The following is a 22761-nucleotide window of genomic DNA, read 5'->3' as shown; positions in this document are numbered from 1 at the left end:
TTAAGTGATAGAAAGACTACTAAATCATTACCAAGATAGTGTGAGTTTCTTGATGATCCATCTAACACATTCTGCAAGTTGACTCTATAGGGAAAAAAAGAAGAAGTAAGCATTACAATTGCTTAGTAAGTTCACAGATATTAAAACCAAGTAACTTACCTCAGGTTATAATTATACACTACATGATTCTTAGCTTGATAAAGTTTGCCTATCATGGCAAATCGCATATCAAGAAAGTGAGCTCAATATTTATCATATATATATTAACTCAATTATATAACTTTTCAATTCACTTAATTCAATATTTCATTATTATTGATAAAACAAATAATCATTTAATTAATTCACTATCTTAATCATACAATACAATTTATTTACCCGTAATACATCCCATTTCAAATTTATGCCAAACATTACTTTTCATTTTATAGTTTGAATTCTCCATCAAATTTATATTAAATCATATAAGCATCATTCCCATTCATATCAATTCATTTTTATACAAAATATAAATATATATATCATTTACTAATTTAATGTTAATTACTACTTCATTTCATAATATGAATTATGAATCACATATTATCTCAATTTCCAAATTCATGGATTTATTGGATATAATCAATCAATGTTCCCAACCCATACCACAATTTCATATTCCATTTCACATTTCACTTCCATTTCATATCATTTTCCATTTAAAATATCAGGTATTTCATTTTTACCATTTATTTCCCTATTAACACGACTCAGACTCAAATGGATACATAGATCCAACCAACACACCAGTTTGACACCCAATGCCTCATCGGATAAATCTGAAGCAAGTAATTGCGCCAAGCACTATAAATAAATTGACACCTAGTGTCTCATCAGTTAAACAGAAGCAAATGGGAACTTAGAGCCTCATCGACTCGTAGTCAAAGTAATCATTGAACTCTTCCTATCCTATGACATGCCAACTATATCCGACTCTACCTGAATAGTTAATAGGGTATTTATTTCATATTTAATTATCAAACAATACCTCAATTCACAATTATTTTCATCATGAGTACATTTATCCCACATATGGCAACAATAAATAATATCAATTTATGCTCAATTTCGCATTATAACATTATATTATGCTTTCACATATATTCAATTTAGTCATTATCACTATCAACCAGTCTAAATCAAATAAATTCAACTCATTTCATCACATCATCACATAACATATTCTATATCAGTTCAAATTAAGGCCAATTCCATAATTATTTCAATTTGCAATCTATCATATATAATTTAATCCTCTCACTCATCTTTTTGTACCAAATTGTAAACAATTAAAATTTTAATTAAATATAATTACAATTATAATTCTAAATGCATAAAATTTAACACAAACATACTGTATGAACTTACCTGGTCAAGACAGCAAACAACTACTCACTAAGGACTAATTAGCAGATTTTGCCATTTTCTTGATTTTCTTCAATTTGGTCCAAATTCTGACCTATTCAATAATTCAATACAATTTATCAATACCAGACATCGCATATCATCCTATTAGAAGTATATATCAACTTAATTTTATTATTTGAATGCTCCTAAAATTTTTCATTTTATTTAATTTAATCCCTAAAATCAATTTATCATATCCTACTAATTTGAACTCCAAATTTTAAACCCACTTAAATTATGTCTATATAATTCCTCCTATTATCAAATTTACAAAATTTTTATACCAATTTCAATATATTCATAATTTAGTCCCTAAACTAAAAATTAACAAAATTTACTTAACAAATCATCCATATATCATTTCTAAGCTTCAAAATCCACCATAAACATTCAAAAAATTAAAATAACATCCATGGAAAATTTTTAAATCTTTGGAAATTTTGTAAACGGAGGTATGAGCTAGCTGGACCTAGTTGCAACGATCTCAAAAATATAAAAATTATGAAAAACAGGGTTAGAAAACATTACCATGCAAGGAACTTAAGTTGGCCTAACCTTGATGTTCAACAATGGAGTTTTCAAAGCTTCATTTTGGGTGGAAGAAGGAAATGAAAATGGGTTTTATGTTTTCTTATTCCTTTATGTTTAATTACATATATATTTTTTTAATAATAAATTTTTAACACATATTATACAATAATCAATCATTTACTGTCCACCCAAAATAAAAAGGTATAATTGCCTCATAAATCCCCCACTTTAACCATTTAAGCCTTTTTAACTAATAAAAACAAATATTGATTAACTTTTACTATTTTTACGATTTAGTCCTTTTCCCTTAATTAACCATCGAAACATCAGAATTTTAAAAAAAAATTTAATATACCTTTATAATTACTCATAAATATTTAATAAAAATATTTATGAGCTCGATTTATAGAATCAAGGTCCCAATACCTCGTTTTTCAAAACCACTTGACTTTAGGGACAAACCACTGGAACTTAACTATTCATTCAATTAGCAAAAAATATCATATTAAAATTCAATATACTACTATATTTGACTCATAAATATCAAATAATAATATTTATGGACTCATTCGCCCTGAAACCATTATTTTTGACACCACTGAAAAGTTGGTTGTTACACTAACATACTATGCATTTTGAGGGACATTTTCTAAGATAATTGCCCCCACATATTCATTATAAGAAGCCAAGAGTTTTATTACTTCAAGAAAGTTACCTTCGTTTCTTGAATCTTGTGTTTCATTGTGTCCCCTAAAGGCACAACCTTGAAATACAAGCCACTTAATAACATCTATTGACACCTTGAACTGTAGCCGATTTCTTACAACTTGTTTAGAATTTTGTTTCTCAATAATCCTCTTAATATTTTGTAAGGAATTATGAAGATCTAGTTAACTTTTCATTGCATTCTTATGTAAAGAATTTGCATCCTTTACCCATGTGAGTAACAAAAGGACATTTAGATCTTTCATTGACCTTCTTTCATGATCGAAACCCTTAGCTTGTAAAAGTATTTCAATGACGCCTAAATGGATTGTTGAAGAGAAAATAAGGAAGGCAATATGAGACATTCTTACTTGGTGAAAACTTGAGCCAATTTGAGAATAACTTGTACTAAGATGGGAGAAATCAACGTCCATTCTTGTCAATATACTGAGGAGATGTTTGAGCCTCATTTAGAGGAATAAGTTGATATGACCCAAACTTAATGTAAGCTTGACAAACTTCGTCCAGTTAATTTGGATGGTAATCCCAAATAGAATTTCGAAGTCTTGGATCACGCTTTAAAGAAGAAGCATAAAAATCCTTTGTTTCGACTCTCAACACCTTATGAGGATGTTCAGGAACTTGAGAAGGCCTAATATCTCATTCAAGAGTTTGGGAAGACTTGATATCTCGTTCAGGATCTTTGGACTAAGAAGACTTGATATCTCGTTTAGGAGTTGGAAAGACTCAATGTTGTGTTTAGGAGCTTGGGATTGAGAAAACATGATATCTCGTTCAGGAGCTTGAGAAGATCCGATATTTGATCTTTCTCCACTAATAATAGAAGGTTTAGGAATTGTTTGATCATTATTGCTTTCTGACACCCTTTTCTTAAAAAAAGATTCGATCTTTTTTTTACCATAATTTAATCAAAAAACCTAAATATTGTAATAATATGTTAAACAAAAAAATATTAGGAAAAGGAAAAAAATAAGTCAAATAAATAAAGAACATAATTTATGCAAAAATATTTACCGAGAGGTCTTTTGCGTAAGGGGTCGAGAAGAAGATAATTTTTATTTTTTTACTCTGTGTTTTCAGTCTAGGCATCAAACTCCTTTCGTTTTTCTTTCGACAATGTTGGCACCTTGGTAGAGGAAGATAGTTCCTTTGCAAGATATACAACTCAAAATACAAGAAAGTCACTAACCTAATATGGAGCAAATCAATTAATTCTGAAATTTGGCTTTAAAGTCCATATTGAGGATCTAAATTTAGTCTTTCAAGGCTCATTATACATTAATATTTGATTATTATTAAAGTTATATAATTAAAAACTGAAAAATACTTTGTGACTATAAAGTATAACATTATGGCTTAAGGGGGTGAATTGTATGAAATATAATTTGGCCAAGGGGGTGAATTTTATACATTGTGGATATCAAATCTAAAATACATGATAATTTATATATACAATTCAAAAATCTAAAAATTTCATAGGGGGACCGCCCTCCTAGATCCATCCTTGCTATGAACAAATATTTGACTCAAATTGGCAGTTTCTATTTCATTTATATAGGTTCCTATTAGCCATGTTCGTAGTAATTTGAGTAAAAATACTAGCATTTTATGTGATTTAAAAACATAAGATTCCTTATTTTTCATGATAGCAATGTTTCTTATGAGAGATTGTCACAGTAAATACAACTTCATGAATAATATATGCTTCTTTCCTAGGCATTTGAACCACGTTCGAATTTTGGAGTCGTCATTGTTGGGAGGGCTTTATCTGAATACTACCTTTGGCTCGAACAGGACTAGATTCAGACTGTAAAGCCGATGAGGACATCTGTTGTTATATACCAAAAAAAAGAAGAAAGAATAATATGTTCTAGAATATGACACACTTAGGATATAGGTGAAAAAAAGAATTATATAAAAAATATATTTGTAAAAATTTGATATAAATAAAAAATAAATTTTTGGTTGAATTGGTGCAGTATATAAAACCTATAAAGGCTCGAGTCTAAATCCTATTATCTGTGTATTTTTTATATAAGAGATATAAAATGACAAAAAGACCATCAAAATACTTCAATTTACTTTGTGAAGTAAATATATTTTGTTATTATACAACTAAGTTAGTGTCCGATTGACTCGTGACACCAATTGAGTCAAATACTTATAGTTTAAATATATCAAAGGTTTTATACCCTTTCAATATTTAAAATTTTGTCCCTGTACTTTAATTTTGAACATTAAGTCCTTATACTATTTTTATATTAAAATATTGATCCCTCCATCTAATTTTGTGGTTACAGTTAAGTGTGTTAAAAGTAAAAACTTTTTAACCCTCAATAATTATAAGTTTTTGTCAATTAGGTCTCACCCTTTAAAACACATAAAACATATTCGAAAAATTATTTTTTCCATATTTTAAATAAAAACATAAAATTTTAAAAAATATTTTAAAAAATAAAAAATTTATGAAAAAGAGTAAAACTCATTAAATTAAAAACAATAAAAACAATTTTAAAAATATAAAAATTCCAAAATTCATTGTTATCTAAATCAAACTGGTTGGATAGAGGATCAGTTGGGGTATCAATCCAATGAAAGATAAAAAAACCAGTTGACCTGCGACCTGGTATGGACTTGTTGAACTATGCTAAGAAATTGGGTTAATGGATAATTGAACCTATTTTGAACTGGTTTGACCAAATGGTTCCTAGAATAACCGATCTGATCGGTTCAATGTAAAAAAAATTATTCAAAAATAAGAAAATTATAAAAATCGGTTCAACTTTTTGTTTTTAGATCAGTTCAACTAATCCATACTAGTTCGCGGGTCATCCAGTATTTAAAAATTTTAAACTATTTTCGCCCTCAACATTTATAGTTTTTTCAATTTGGTCCTTATCATTTTTAAAAGTATGTAATTTTTTTAAAAAATAATTTTTTACTTCTTTTTCATATTTAAAATTTTAACAAATTACAATTTTACAAAAATAAAAATATGAAAAAAAAATCCTTTAAAATTCAGGTTTTTAAATATAAAAATTCAATGTCATCTAAACTAGGCTAGATTGGTTGGATCAAGAAACGACTGATTTTTTAAATATAAAAATTCAATGTCATCTAAACTAGGCCAGATTGGTTGGATCAAGAACCGACTGAGATATTGGTCTAATGAGAGGTAAAAAACTATTTGACCCATGAACCAATACAAACTTGTTGAATTGAGCTAAAAGACCAATTGAACGAACTTTTATAATATTTATAATATTTTATTTGCTTTGAACTGATTGGATTGGTTGTTCTGGGAACCAATTTGTTAGACCAATTCGATTATGTTAATTGTTGGTTCAACCAATCCATACCATTTTGCGAGTCAACCGGCGGTTTTTTACGTCTCATTGGATTGAATCCCAGTCTAATTGGTCCAATTTAGTTAGTAATGAATTTTGTAATTTTTTATATATTTAAAATCTTGTTTATTTTTGAATTCTAAAGAGTTTTTATTATTTAAAATTCTTTATTTTTAAAATATTATAGATTTTTATGTTTTTATTTAAAATTGAAAAACATTAATTTTTAAAATTTTCAAAATTTTTTAATGTGCTTTTAAAGGTTAAGGATCAAATTGAAAAAAAGTTATTCTACCTTTAACATTGTTAACTTTGACGGCAAAATTAGACTGATGGAACAAAATTTTTTTATTAAAAAAGTAGAAGGACTCGGGTCTTAAAATTAAAGTATAGGGAGTAAATTTTAAATTTTGAATGAGTATAGTAACCTTTGGCATATTTAAACCAACACTTATTATATACTATACATAGTATATATATATTAAAAATAGTAGCTTTTAAAGAGATTTATTTTCAAAGTAATTTAGTGTTTTAGGTTAAAATACATTCCAAGTCCTTGTACTTTTCATGCATTTTGAATTCAGTCATTTTATTTTTATTTTAAGAAATTTAGTCCTCTACTTTTTAGATTTTAAAAAAGTCCAATTGTTAACATTGATAACATTATCTTATTAAATTTATGTTCATTACAAGATATCTTTTTTACATGACTACTAAGTGGACATCTTTTATTTCAAAACATCACACCAACAAATTTAAAAGAATAGTTTTAAAGGTGTTAAGAATTGAACTTAAAATTTGATATTTGAAAAGTAGAGGGATTAAATTCTCAAAAATAAAAGCAAAGGGACTACATTTCAAAGTTACAAAGAGTAAAAATGTAACACCCTTACCTGCATCTTTGGGATAAGGTACAGGCGCTACTGGACAAACATACAAACATTAAACTAAAATACGGGCCATAAAATTTCATTCATATTTCAAAGCGTTCATTCACTTACACATAGTCCCTTATTTGAGTTTACGGAGCCCAAAACATACTTTAGAAAGGTTCAGGACTAAACCAAGAACTTACGAAAATCTTGGAAATTTCATGCTTTAAGGCTCCACACGCCCGTGTCCCAAAGTCGTGTTCCATACACGTCTGAGACACATGGTCGTGTCTCTGCCTGTGTGGAATATACCTAGGCTATTTTCCAAGCTTTGGTCAACCTTGATCTCTTACACACTTATACAAAATTAAAAGCATATAACATGGTATTATAGTACCAAACATCCTCAATTAAATCAAAAATATAGCCTTTGTATGTCATCATACATGTGTCTCTCATACTCATTTTACCTTGTTTATTATAGTACCACTTATACATTTATACCAAGATTATCATCTTATCAAATATCTTCAGCTTAATCATCAAGCATTCATATTTAAAGCTAGATCATATCTTTATAAAATACCACAATTCAGATGCACAGAATAACATGTTTGCCTGAAACATTTCAATTCAATTCCATACCCAACAAGCATTACATTGAGACTAGTCATATATATATATATATATATATATATATATATATATATACATGTCATGGTACATAACATTCTCTTCTGCTTTTCTTATAAACACATATCATTTTTTCATTATATCAATATTTCATATACCATAGTTTCCATGTATTCCACATATATTTATTTTTCCTCCTCCTCCTCTCCATTCCAAATCCTTAATGTATATAGCATTCTTGTAAGTACGATTTCACAATTTACTAATAAATTCTCACATCAAATTGTTAACACGAGTCATAGTCACTTAATTATTTATAATTTGAGCTACAGAGCTCCAAATTAAGATCCGTAAATTTCTGCTGAAACTATACTCATATATCTTTCCACCATAAAATTTTCATAATTTTTGGTTTAGCCAATTAGTACAGTTTATTCATTAAAATTTCCCTTGTTTTACTTTCTGACAGTTCTGACCTCTCTTCGCTAAAAATTAATTATATCACAGTACAGAACTCGAATAATGTTCTTATTGATTTATCTTGAACATAGACTCATTAGGGATTTTAAAAATATAAGTTTTAGCCTCTAATTATTTTTCTCCAAATTTTTATGATTTTCAAAAATCAGAACAGGGGATCACGTAATCATTCTGAACCAGTCTCACAAAAACATAAATATCTCAAAATATAGGACTCTTTTGCTTTCTATGTTTCTTTTATATGAAAATATACTCATTAAGATTTAATTTGATATCTCATTCAGTCTCTGATTCAATTTCTAATATTTTTTGTGATTTTTCAAAATCACATCACTACTACTGTCCAAAACAGTTTTATTGCTAATTCACTCTTTCACACTTTCTTTGTATTAACCTCATTTTAACATACATATCACAAATCATCTTCACCGCATTTCATACATCACAAGTATAGGCCCATGATCACAAGGTCACCATAAAATCATTCTCATGTATAACTTACTTGTTTATAACCTTACCACATCCTGGTCACTTAATGAACACATCATTCACATAACCAAGTTCCTGCACTTATTCATCACAAAACTCACAAAGCAATACATAGAGAGTCTCCCGTTGAACACTTCGGATCAATCCTCAATGCTTGGTGGTTTCAGCAAATAGCTCCACCCATCATATAGTTCGGCTCTCTTGTACACATGGTGAACACTTAGTACCACCCATGTGACCTAGCCAGTTTATCTCGTAGCTCTCTTGTCTACATGGTGTCCTTCACCTGGAACCACGCATGCGACCTAGCTACATATATCCCGTAGCTCTCTTGTCTACATGGTGTACACATAGTATAACCCATGCGACCTAGCTACATCATAATGTCTCGTAGCTCTCTTGTACACATGATGTGCACTCAGCACCATACATGTGACCTAGCTACATACCATCTGTATCATCCAATTTTTCTGAAGGTTCAACCGGGATTTCTCTCTGTTTTCCAACAATTTCACCAATCAAGTAATTATCCACAAACATATTTCTAATATTATTATAAAATATCATAATACAAGTAATAGTGATGTATTACTTACATATAAACTTACATCTCATTTAATATCAAGGCAATAACATTAAATTACACATTGCCTTATTAAGAATCATATGAACTTACAATTTCTCATAATATCCGTAATCATAGAAATCACATTTATGTATGATAATTCAATGCACTTCATGTACCATAGACATATTTTAAATCAATTCATAAACTGGGCACCATGAACATTTAATTTAACATAATTCAATTAATTCACTAAATTTAACTTTCAAATATAAATTACAGCATTATTGCTGTATTATTATCATACCAACTTACATACTTTCAACACCTCAGAAATCGTAGTAAATATATCAAGTTTACATTGAAAAATACATAAATTAAAGCTTATTATACAATAAACTTACCTCGATACTAAAACGACCATTTTACCAACTTTCCCAATTTTCGATTTTTCTCTCATTCTAGGTTCAAATCTCATTTTCCGGGATCTAAAACATCATATTTTACTTATTTAATTAATGTAATATTCAAAACAGTCCTTAACTCAAACTTTGAAAAAATTACAATTTTACCCCTAAACTTTGTATATTTACACTTTTGCCCCTAGGCTCGGGAATTAAACTTCATCCCCTATTCTTATGTTTTATGACATGCTGGTCATTTTTCCCTTCTATGGCAACATCAAATTTTCACTCTAACATATACTTATGACTATTAGGTATTTTTACCGATTAAGCCCTTTTGCTCGTTTTCACTTAAAACCGAGTAGCACAAGTTGTATAACATAATTTAAAACCTCATATTGTATCATAAAACACCAGAATAAACAAATTTAACCTATGGGTATTTTTTCAAATATGAACCCTAGGTTGAATTATTGCTAGCATAAGCTAAATCAAGTTACCGGGACTCTAAAACGTAAAGAACTTGAAAAACGGGGTTAGAACGGACTTACTATTGAGGTTGGAAAGCTTGAAAACCCTATCCATGGAGTCTCCCTTGGTATACACGTCCATGGTGAAGAAGATGAGAAAAATTGGCTTTTAATTTTGTATTTTAATTCATTTTACCCTTAAATGACCAAAATGCCCTTACTACTAAACTTTCCAAAAATTCCATCCATGCCCAATTTTTGTCCATAACTTAGAAATTGGTAAAATTTCTATTTAAGACCTCCTAATTAATATTTCAAAGCAATTTCATACTAGAAACTTCTAGAATGCAAGTTTTGCAACTTATTCAATTTAGTCCCTAACTTCAAATTAAGCACTTTATGCATAGAATTTCTTCAAGAAATTTTCACATAATCATGCAATCATATCATAGACCTCAAAATAATCAGAAAATAATTATTTATATCTCAGATTTTGTGGTCCCGAAACCTCTGTTCCAACTAGACCCAATTTTGGGCTATTACAACTCTCCCCCCCTTAGAGATTTTCGTCCTCGAAAATCTTACCGGAGTGAGGTTTAGTATCTTTCTCATAATTTCCAGCATTACTAACTAATTGTTTTCAAGATGATACTTTCAGAAACACTGTGTCATCAATTTGAATCCTAAGATAACTCAGTCAACTCTGATATTTCTCTAACTCTGTCCTTCACTTGTCAACCATTCTCAGTCTCTGGTCATATCTATAATTATTTTATCACTAAACTCTTTGATTCCAGACTTAGGAACTTATTCAACATGATTCTCATGAATTTCCGTTATATACACCTCATCGGTAAGGGGGTGAGGTCGTACAGTCTCTAACTCGATTCTGACATATATCTATATGGCACATTTTTTTTCATTATCCACATATGTCATTATAATCATACTATCCACTTCAAATAGTTTATTATTCATATCTGTCTACAAGTGCACTCACTCATACATTCTATGACTTTTGAATAACTTTAGTCATCACATTTACTAATTAATTTAGTCAAGCATGCAACAGCATATGAAGGCCAAACAAATATGAATAAATATATCACTATATAAACTTTCATCTCACATATTATCACATATACATATATCACGAATTCTTATTCATACCTTTCCGAGTTTAACACATCATAGCTACACTTTATTCAAATACTTCAATATTGCTATCAAATGGTCAGATGTACCTCGGTTGAAGAATACTTCATTTTAAACAAAATGGTCCTCATTAGTGTCGGGAGACATCACACTATCACATATTTGTGGCATGTATAACTAAGCTCTCACAGTTGCTATGTTAGTCCGAGAATCGACTAAACCTGCTCTGATACCACTAAATGTAACACCCCTTACCCGCCTCTTTGGGATAAGGTACGAGGCGCTACGGACAAACATACAAACATTAAACTAAAATACGGGCCATAAAATTTCATTCATATTTCAAAGCGTTCATTCACTTACACATAGTCCCTTATTTGAGTTTACGGAGCCCAAAACATACTTTAGAAAGGGTTTGGGACTAAACCAAGAACTTACGAAAATCTTGGAAATTTCATGCTTTAAGGCTCCACACGCCCGTGTCCCAAAGTTATGTTCCATACACAGCTGAGACACATGGTCATGTCTCTGCCTGTGTGGAATATACCTAGGCTATTTTCCAAGCTTTGGTCAACCTTGATCTCTTACACACTTATACAAAATCAAAAGCATATAACATGGTATTCATTTAATGATTAAACATCCTCAATTAAACCAAAAATATAGCCTTTGTATGTCATCATAACCAAAAATATAGCCTTTGTATGTCATCATACATGTGTCTCTTATACTCATTTTACCTTGTTTATTATAGTACCACTTATACATTTATACCAAGATTATCATCTTATCAAATATCTTCACTTAATCATCAAGCATTCATATTTAAAGCTAGATCATATCTTTATGAAATACCACAATTCAGATCATGCAGAATAACATGTTTTCTGAAACATTTCAATTCAATTCCATACCCAACAAGCATTACATTGAGACTAGTCATATATATATATATATATATATATATATATATATACATGTCATGGTACATAACATTCTCTTTCTGTTTTCTTATAAACACATATCATTTTTTTCATTATATCAATATTTCATATACCATAGTTTCCATGTATTCCACATATATTTATTTTTCCTCCTCCTCCTCTCCATTCCAAATCCTTAATGTATATAGCATTCTTGTAAGTACGATTTCACAATTTACTAATAAATTCTCACATCAAATTGTTAACACGAGTCATAGTCACTTAATTATTTATAATTTGAGCTACAGAGCTCCAAATTAAGATCCGTAAATTTCTGCTGAAACTATACTCATATATCTTTCCACCATAAAATTTTCATAATTTTTGGTTTAGCCAATTAGTACAGTTTATTCATTAAAATTTCCCTTGTTTCATTTTCTAACAGTTTTGACCTCTCTTCGCTAAAAATTAATTATATCACAGTACAGAACTCAGATAATGTTCTTGTTGATTTATCTTGAACACAGACTCATTAAGGATTTTAAAAATATAAGTTTGAGCCTCTAATTATGTTTCTCCAAATTTTTGTGATTTTCAAAAGTTAGAACAGGGGATCACATAATCATTCTGAACCAGTCTCACAAAAACATAAATATCTCAAAATATAGGACTCTTTTGCTTTCTATGTTTCTTTTATATGAAAATAAACTTATTAAGCTTTAATTTGATATCTCATTCAGTCTCTGATTCAGTTTCTAATATTTTTTGTGATTTTTCAAAATCACATCACTACTACTGTCCAAAACAGTTTTATTGCTAATTCACTCTTTCACACTTTCTTTGTATTAACCTCATTTTAACATACATATCACAAATCATCTTCACCGCATTTCATACATCACAAGTATAGGCCCATGATCACAAGGTCACCATAAAATCATTCTCATGTATAACTTACTTGTTTATAACCTTACCACATCCTGGTCACTTAATGAACACATCATTCACATAACCAAGTTCCTGCATTTATTCATCACAAAACTCACAAAGCAATACATAGAGAGTCTCCCGTTGAACACTTCAGATCAATCATCGATGCTTGGTGGTTTCAGAAAATAGCTCCACCCGTCATATAGTTCGGCTCTCTTGTACACATGGTGAACACTTAGTACCACCCATGTGACCTAGCCAGTTTATCTCGTAGCTCTCTTGTCTACATGGTGTCCTTCACCTGGAACCACGCATGCGACCTAGCTACATATATCCTGTAGCTCTCTTGTCTACATGGTGTACACATATTATAACCCATGCGACCTAGCTACATCATAATGTCTCGTAGCTCTCTTGTACACATGATGTGCACTCAGCACCATACATGTGACCTAGCTACATACCATCTGTATCATCCAATTTTTCCGAAGGTTCAACCGGGATTTCTCTCTGTTTTCCAACAATTTCACCAATCAAGTAATTATCCACAAACATATTTCTAATATTATTATAAATTATCATAATACAAGTAATAGTGATGTATTACTTACATATAAACTTACATCTCATTTAATATCAAGGCAATAACATTAAATTACACATTGCCTTATTAAAAATCATATGAACTTAAAATTTTCTCATAATATCCGTAATCATAGAAATCACATTTATGTATGATAATTCAATGCACTCATGTACCATAGACATATTTTTAAATCAATTCATAAACTGGGCACCATGAACATTTAATTTAACATAATTCAATTAATTAACTAAATTTAACTTTCAAATATAAATTACAGCATTATTGCTGTATTATTATCATACCAACTTACATACTTTTAACACCTCGGAAATCATAGTAAATATATCAATTTTACATTGAAAAATACATAAATTAATGCTTATTATACAATAAACTTACCTCGATACTAAAACGGCCATTTTACCAACTTTCCCAATTTTCGATTTTTATCTCATTCTAGGTTCAAATCTCATTTTCCGGGATCTAAAACATCATATTTTACTTATTTAATTAATGTAATATTCAAAACAGTCCTTAACTCAAACTTTGAAAAAATTACAATTTTGCCCCTAAAGTTTGCATATTTACACTTTTGCCCTTAGGCTCGAGAATTAAACTTCATCCTTTATTCTAATGTTTTATGACATGCTGATCATTTTTCCCTTCTATGGCAACATCAAATTCTCACTCTAACATATACTTATGACTATTAGGTATTTTTACCGATTAAGCCCTTTTGCTCGTTTTCACTTAAAACCGAGTAGCACAAGTTGTATAACATAATTTAAAACCTCATATTGTATCATAAAACACCAGAATAAACAAATTTCACCTATGGGTATTTTTTCAAATATGAACCCTAGGTTGAATTATTGCTAGCATAAGCTAAATCAAGTTACCGAGACTCTAAAAACGTAAAGAACTTGAAAAACGGGGTTAGAACGGACTTACTATTGAGCTTGGAAAGCTTGAAAACCCTAGCCATGGAGTCTCCCTTGGTATACTCGTCCATGGTGAAGAAGATGAGCAAAATTGGCTTTTAATTTTGTATTTTAATTCATTTTACCCCTAAATGACCAAAATGCCCTTACTACTAAACTTTCCAAAAATTCCATCCATGTCCAATTTTTGTCCATAACTTAGAAATTGGTCAAATTTCTATTTAAGACCTCCTAATTAATATTTCAAAGCAATTTCATACTAGAAACTTCTAGAATGCAAGTTTTGTAACTTGTTCAATTTAGTCCTTAACTTCAAATTAAGCACTTTATGCATAGAATTTCTTCAAGAAATTTTCACATAATCATGCAATCATATCATAGACCTCAAAATAATCATAAAATAATTATTTATATCTCAGATTTTGTGGTCCCGAAACCTCTATTCCAACTAGACCCAATTTTGGGCTATTACAAAAAACACATGGAGCATATTTTAACCTTTTTTTAAGTATGTGATAAATTAAAAGACACGAATACTCTTGATCGCGAGATTTTGTGATAGGTTTTAAATATTTATAATTACTCGTTCTAGAACTAACTATTATCGCGATGTAGGAAAGTGTACCTATCGAACAGTAGTATAGTTTTAGCAAGACCGGATTGTCGAACCCAAAGGAACAACAGTACTAGTAATGACTGTCTTTTTATTATCTAACCTAAGAATAAAGGGGTTTTGTTTTAATTAACTAATTATCTAAACTAAGAACTCACAAAGAAAAGAATTGAGGAATTGCTTTTGGGGAAAATCGATTGACTTAAGACAATACCTAAGGAAAAATCCACCTGGACTTTACTTGTTATTTTGGCTCCGAATCGGATGATTTATTCATTCAACTTGTTCCGTAGAGATCCCTAAGTTATGTTATTATCCCTGTTCAAGATTAACAACGTCTAATCCCTAGATTGAATAACTGAGACTTTTCTCTAATTAACACTCTAGGGTTGCATTAACTCGATCTATGGATCCCCTTATTAGGTTTCACCTTAGTCAGGCAAAATCTTATCACCCTATGTCTAGGCGCGCAATCAACTCTGCTTAATTATGACAAATGTACTCTTAGACAGGGTCTACTCCTCCTCTGAATAAGAGCTTATCTTGAATTAGTATCCTGGGATATCAAAACAAGAATTAAGAACAAGTTAAATATTTATCATATAATTCAGAAAATAATAAGAAGATTCATCTTAGGTTTCATTCCCCTTAGGTATTTAGGGGTTTTAGTTCATAATTAAATAAGAAAACATCTCAGAAGAATAAAGAATACAAAACATAAAGAAAACCCAAAACTCTTGAAGGGAAATTGAGGAGAGATCTTCAGTCTTGATGATGAATCAGGCTTCTAAGATGGATCAATCGGCTTCCTTGGAGTAATTTCTTACTCCTATTCTCTGTGTGTGTTTTTTTCTTCCTCCTCTAGGGTGTATTTATAGGCTTTGGAATGCTTAAAAGCCCTCAAAATTACCCTTTTCCGAATTGGACTCAGCTTGGGCTCGGTAGAGACACGCCCGTGTTCGATTACTTCAGGCCGTGTTCGAGCCTGCCAAATTGACACGGCCGTGTGGTCTGCCCGTGTGAGGAGGTCCAGGCCGTGTTGATTTTGTACTTTGGCCCATTTTCTCTGTTTTTGGCCCGTTTCTCGTTCCTTTCACTCTCTTATGCTCTCCTAAGTATAAAACATGAAATTAAAGCATTAGGAGCATCGAATTCACCAATTCTAATGGAAAATCATCCATAAAATGCATTAAACTTGGGGTAAAAATATGTATAATTTACGGTTTATCAAAAACCCCCACACTTAAGCATTTGCTTGTCCTCAAGCAAAATTCTCAACTCATAATCAAAATAAATTCTTCTCAACTTATAATTTCTATCGATAATATCTCACATTAATCCATAAGTAATCATACATTGAGAATTCAACTAAAAGAACATAAAAGTTCCAAACATTCCAAGTTGAGCATTTTATTCATGCAAACATAGGTGTCTCCCCTCATCTATGTAATTACCTTTGATTCAGAATATCACAGAGTTTTACATCCTCACTGAAGATTCACTCAAATCACTCGAGGTGTTTAAGGACAATAAATGAATCACTCAATAGTCAATAATGAAAAGTCATTACCATAGGCTTGCATGAAAATCAAATTTCCTCCACTATAATTTAAGATGATACATCAATCAAAAGGTCATTAGAAGGTTGTAATGAGGCTTGATTAGGGGGTGTGGTCACAAGCTGAAAGAAAGGGTTAGAATCGTGATTGAATTGAAAAATTGGCTAACTAGAAAAAGAGTTAATTTTCACTTACGTACAACAGAGCTTCTTCTCAGAATATGGAATTACTAATAAATATACATAGTTTATTTTTTATATTTTATTATTATTTTTTTTAAGAACAAGTTAAATAACATAGACTAACTATTAAGAACAAAACATAGCTAAGCAATCCACTCAACTCAAATCTAGACAAAAATAGGGATTAATTTAGGGGATTTCAACAATAATGGTTTAAGGGTTAATATTAAGGGTAATACAAAGAATGGTCTATTAGGCTCAAGGGGGTTTACTAGGGGTTAATTGTGGAGGTAGGCTTTTCATGGCATGAGGGGGTTAATCCTAAGTGCCTTAATCATTTTGACATATCAAATCAAATGGTGTGGTCTCGACATGCATAATCAATCAAGTTCTAGAATAACAGTTCAATACTGACGCACTCAAAGCAATAATAAAAGTAAGTATGAAAAGAATTAATAGATGCTCAAAAGGCTCAAAAATCTCACAACAATTATGGCTTTTTGATGTTAAAAACTTGTGGATTCCAATTCAAAGTAAAACCTAAACTTTGGAGAAACAGCCTAAGATTTTAAATTTTTAAAAATCAACTCATCATGCTTGATTCTCTAATGTCTTAAAGTTTAGACAATCAATGCGTAATTGCCTATGTTTTAATTCAAGATATATAAATCAAAATCATAAATTAATTAAAATTTATCCTAAATATGATATGAAAGTTTTTCAAGAGAGCAAGGCAATCATTCAGGGATTTTTCTAATAATGAAATAAATACCCCCCCACACTTAAGATGTACATTACCCTCAATGTACAAAGATAGGTATTAAAGTATAAAAAGAAGATAGGGGGAGAAGTGAAACTTCCTATATGATGAATTCCTTGAACTGGAGTTTTGGAGAGTAATTGGTTCGAGAGTGGAGGAGGATACTCTGGCGGTCGTAGAGGTTCATTAATCCATAAGTCCTGCGCCACAAGAATATTATATCTAGTGGTAGCTATGGTTGTGGTTGAGCAAGACATGGTAATCGTGGAGAACCTTTCCCGGTGGAGTTTTAGTTCCTATTTGATGATGAGCTTAAGAGCTCGATATAATTGTGATAAAATCAGGAAATTTTTAGGGGATATTAGGAAAAATAATTACTCATAAACAAATAACCGAAATCAATAATTAAAAATAAAATTCTAAAATCTAACAAAAATAAAAAATAGTTTTAATAAAAATTAACATAAAAACATAAAATTATAAATAAATGTTTTTAAACATCTTCATCGCTGGATGGTTCGCGAGGTAGGACTGGCGATGAGATGTGGAGGTGCTGACAAATCTGCTGTAGAGTAGCATCAATGTTGTCAAATCATTGAAAACACTATTGCTCGAATCGAGTGAGGCACTCAGAGATGTCAGCGTATGAAGCCGTCGCATGAACTGGACGAGAGGGTGGTGGTGGCTAAGTCGGTGGGTCCTCGTGCTGTGGGGGGACGTCATCAGGAATGTTCTTGTAGGCCTCCTCTTCAGTAGATTGGGCGAGACGATATTGGGGAGGGTAGGTTCCTTGGCGCCTCTCGATCATCCTCATGCTAAGCATGCTCGAGATGCCTTGTGGAGACATCTGGCAGATGAGGGTGAGGGATGATTCTTGGGCCGCAGTGTTGAGAAGCCAGAAGTATCGCGTCAGTCGAGTCACGTAGGGGCCGATGGAGATGACCTCCTTCCTATGCTACTTTGTTTGGTGCTGAATCGCGAGGGCGATGAAATAGGCAAGGTCGATGATGTGCCCGTGCGACATGCACCATAAGAAGTAGGCATTGTGGGTGTTGACGACGCCAGTGCTCTCTCGCCTCCCTGTAATCGTGTGAGCTAAAATAGCGTATAAGTACCTCAAGGATGGTGGGAGAACTGATGCCTTGGAGCGGATAGGATTGTAGGAGGATGCGCTAGGGGCCAAAGTGTGCCAGCACTTCGAAGGGGAGAAGTGTATGTGGCGTCTGAGAGTGTCTAAATCATTCTCCTCCTTGAACTCCTTCGTATATAGGCCCAGTGCAGCACTGAACTCTAGGACGCTTAGCTTGCGTATTAATCCGCCTAGATGATATTGAACCATGCCGGGATCATCGTAGTTCGTCATTACGGTCAGAAGATGGAACGTTGAGCATACTTCCATCATGAACTCAATGTATGTTGGCTCGATAATCCCAAAGAATAGCTTCCAAGGGTTGGTGGTTAGGAGGGCTCGAATAGAATTAGCCAACTGAACTTGTTTTGCAACAGCCCAGTCGTTGTAGCAGCCCACAATTAAAGGTTGGGCCCGAAGTATTGGAATAGTTCTTCTTGGGGCCCTCGGGGGAACTGTAGGAGAGGGTGACAAATTTTGGCGATTGGACTTGCGGAAGAGGATGCTCCCTTCCTCTTCTTCGAAGCAGGGACAACGGTCTTCTTTCCTCGTGAAGACGACATTTAAAAATCTGTAATATAAAGAATAATAAAAATGAATGATAATAATAGGTAAACAAATACAAAGAAGTAATAAGTCATGAATTTGAACTAACTTATTGCAGCCAAGACTACTGATATAAACCAAACTTAGCCATAATAACAATGAGAATGAGAATAGAAATGTAATGGGCATGAGGTTTGCCTATTGTCGATTTAACACAGAATGTATGATAACTAATCCTATGAATGCAATTTAAATGATAGACATTGGCATGGTAATAGCATGAGAATAAGCATAGTAATGTCATGGCTAACCTAAGAATGCAAATTAAATAATAGAATGACCAAAATGAAAAATTGTTCAAAAGATATAAAGATTATGTTGATACTAAGCATTAAAAATAAGTAAAATAGGAGTTAAAGGAGTAAACAAATGCTAGGGAAGAAAGATTGAGCGTCAAAAATAAAGTTGGAGGCAGCGCACGGGCGTGGCAAGGAGGCCGTGTGAACTTGCAGCGGCTAGGGTTAGGGTTTTTAAATGGGGAAGTGCAGGGTATTTATAGATTTTGGGCCACACGGCCTTGGCACACGCCCGTGTTCCCCAATTTTTGCCCGTGCGTTTCGTGTTTTTCCTATTTGGGCTCGTCTAGAATTTGTCCCACGCCCGTGTACCTTGGGCTTGTAAGGTCACACAGCCGTGCCACATGACCGTGTCTAGCTTTGTTCACTTCTCTCACGCCCGTGTGTGCAAGCCCCACATTCATGTTAATTTGACGGGTTCGACCACGGGTGTTGGGCACGGGCGTGCCGCACGCCCGTGCTAGTTTCTCAGTTTCAACCATGGGTCTTCCACACGGGCGTGTTGCATGCCCATGTTGTTTTGGTAGGCTCGACCACGGCCATATCGTACGGCCATGGTGTTTTATCATAGCCCGTGTTGGGGAAATCCTTGCCCTGTTTTCACACAGCCAGAAGCTCGCCCGTGTGCTTGGCCGTGTCTCTATGGAAAACCTGTATTAAAGAGCTCCGTTAGTAAGTTAGATGCTGAAGACTAAATTTTTAAAGAAGTTAATAAAGTTAGTGCTCGGGTTGCCTCCCGAGAAGCACTTATTTATAGTCTAAGCTTGACTTACCTCTCCGTTGAATGATCATGGTGGTTCGAGGAGTTTATACTCCTCATTCCTGCTATTAATCTTAAAATAAGGTTTTAAACGGGTGTTGTTTACCTTAAAAGTGCCGAACTTAGGATGACTCACCTTCACCGTACCGAATGGAAAAATACTGAGTACTGTAAGAGGGATTTCCTCATTCGGTGTGGTAGTGACAATGTGGGGATCTGCAGCATCTAGTAAGACTTTATCACCAACCTTAAGTTGATTTGGAGAGGTATCGGGCTTGTTTTGGCATAATTTCGGTTTATCGTGTGTTCTCGGTTTATGTGTCGCCATTCATCTAGCTCCTCTATTTGCAGTCTTCATTCTTCATGAGTAGATCCTATACTATTATTTGGGAGTGGCTCATGTACTTTCTTCAGACTTATCTCCTGCAAAGTGGATTGTAACATGTGGTCAGTTTTAATAGAATGGTTTAGACGATCACCTTCAATTTTTGTTGTGGTTTCTGAATTGCGAGCTTGAAGGGTGAGTGTTTCGTCTCCTACGCGAAGCGTGAGCTCACCTGTGCCAACATCAATAATTGTTTTAGCAGTTGCTAAAAAGGGTCTTCCTAGGATTAAAGGAGTATTGCTATCGTCCTCTATGTCTAAAACAATGAAGTCAACGGGAAATATAAATTTATCGATTTTGACTTGCACATCTTCGATAATACCCCTAGGAAATCTTATAGTTTTATCTGCTAATTGAATGCTCATTCTAGTCTGTTTGGGTTTCCTGAGTCCTAGTTGCTTGAACATTTTAAAAGGCATGACGTTGATACTAGCCCCTAAATCAGCTAATGCATTATTAACATCTAAACTACCAATTAAGCAAGGAATCGTAAAACTCCTTGGATCTTTTAGTTTGTTCGGTAGCTTATTTTTTAGGATAGCTGAGCACACTGTATTTAGCTCCACATGTGACGCCTTGTCCAACTTCTGCTTATTTGCTAAAAGTTCTTTCAAAAATTTCATTGCGTTTGGCATCTGCGATAGATCTTCAATAAACGATGAGTTAATATGTAATTTTTTAAGAGTTTAAGGAATTTACCAAATTGTTCATCTGAGCGGTCTTTCCTTGTCGTGTTGAGGTATGGTACACGAGGTTTATATTCGATATTCATTGATTTGTTTGTATTTTGATCTACCTCACATTGACCTTTGCTTACCACATTTTTTTGCCACGGTTCTGGTTCAGGCTCCACAAATCCTTCTTCATCTTGAACATTAATCGCGTTGAGCTGTTCCCTTGGGTTGGGTTCAGTATTACTTGGCAAACTACCTTGTGCTCGTTCGGAGATTAGTTTGGAAAGCTGGCCTATTTGAGTTTCAAGCACTTAGATTGATTCCTGTTGATTCTTAATTGCTGTCTTGGTGTTCTGGAAACGAGTTTCTGGCACCAATATAAACTTTGAGAGCATCTCTTCAAGGTTCAATTTTTTTTCCTGTTGGTAGGGTGGTTGCTAAAAAGCCGAAGGATGTTGTGGTCTTTGATTTCCTTGGCCTCCCCACGAGAAATTGGGATGGTTCCTCCAACCTGCATTGTAAGTGTTACTGAATGGATTGTTTTGAGGTTGAGGATTATTACCCATGTAGTTTAGTTGCTCGTTATCCATGTTATAGCCACAAGGTTGGTATTCCGAATGGCTTGTTCCACTGCTACTTGCTTCGCACTGCATTACTGGGTGAACCTGTGAAGAACTAAGAAAACCATCAATCTTTTTATTCAAGAGTTCTACCTGATTTGATAGTATGGTGACCGAATCGACGTTATAAACACCGGCTATTTTCGTTGGCTTTGTCCTCATGACTTGCCACTGATATTTATTCAGTGACATCTCTTCAATAAACTCATAGGCATTTTCAGGTGTTTTATTATTGATGGTTCCGCCAGTAGCTACGTCAACCATTTGCCGAGTCAAAGGATTCAAACCATTGTGGAATGTTTGAACTTGGAGCCAAAGCGGTAACCCATGGTGAGGGCACCTTCTCAGTAATTCCTTGTATCTCTCCCATGCATCTTAGTGGGTCTCTAAATCCATCTGCACAAAAGAAGAGATATCATTACGTAATTTAGCCGTTTTTAGCCAGCGAAAAATATTTTAATAAAAATTTTTCGGTCATTTGTTCCCAAGTAGTAATTGACCCTCGTGGTAACGAGTTCAACCACTGTTTAGCTTTGTTCCTCAATGAAAAGGGAAACAACCAAAGACATATGGCATCATCAGAAATGCCATTGATTTTAAATGTATCACAGAATTCCAGAAAGTTTGCTAAGTGAGCGTTGGGATCTTCATCCTGCAAACCATCAAACTGAACAAATTA

The 22761-nt window shown here is 32.8% G+C and overlaps 1 non-coding gene across 1 annotated transcript; it reads left to right on the top strand.

Moving 5' to 3' along the window:
• The first annotated feature begins 22404 nt into the window (after positions 1-22404).
• LOC128284630 (small nucleolar RNA R71) lies at positions 22405-22511 on the top strand. The gene has a single exon (XR_008275053.1). It is a non-coding gene; the product is annotated as a small nucleolar RNA R71 (small nucleolar RNA).
• Positions 22512-22761: the final 250 nt, after the last annotated feature.

Source organism: Gossypium arboreum, chromosome 11 (genome assembly GCF_025698485.1).
Source record: "Gossypium arboreum isolate Shixiya-1 chromosome 11, ASM2569848v2, whole genome shotgun sequence".
Lineage (NCBI taxonomy): Eukaryota > Viridiplantae > Streptophyta > Magnoliopsida > Malvales > Malvaceae > Gossypium > Gossypium arboreum.
The sequence above is the reverse complement of the archived record's forward strand: the minus strand, read 5'-3'. Positions and strand labels throughout refer to the sequence as shown.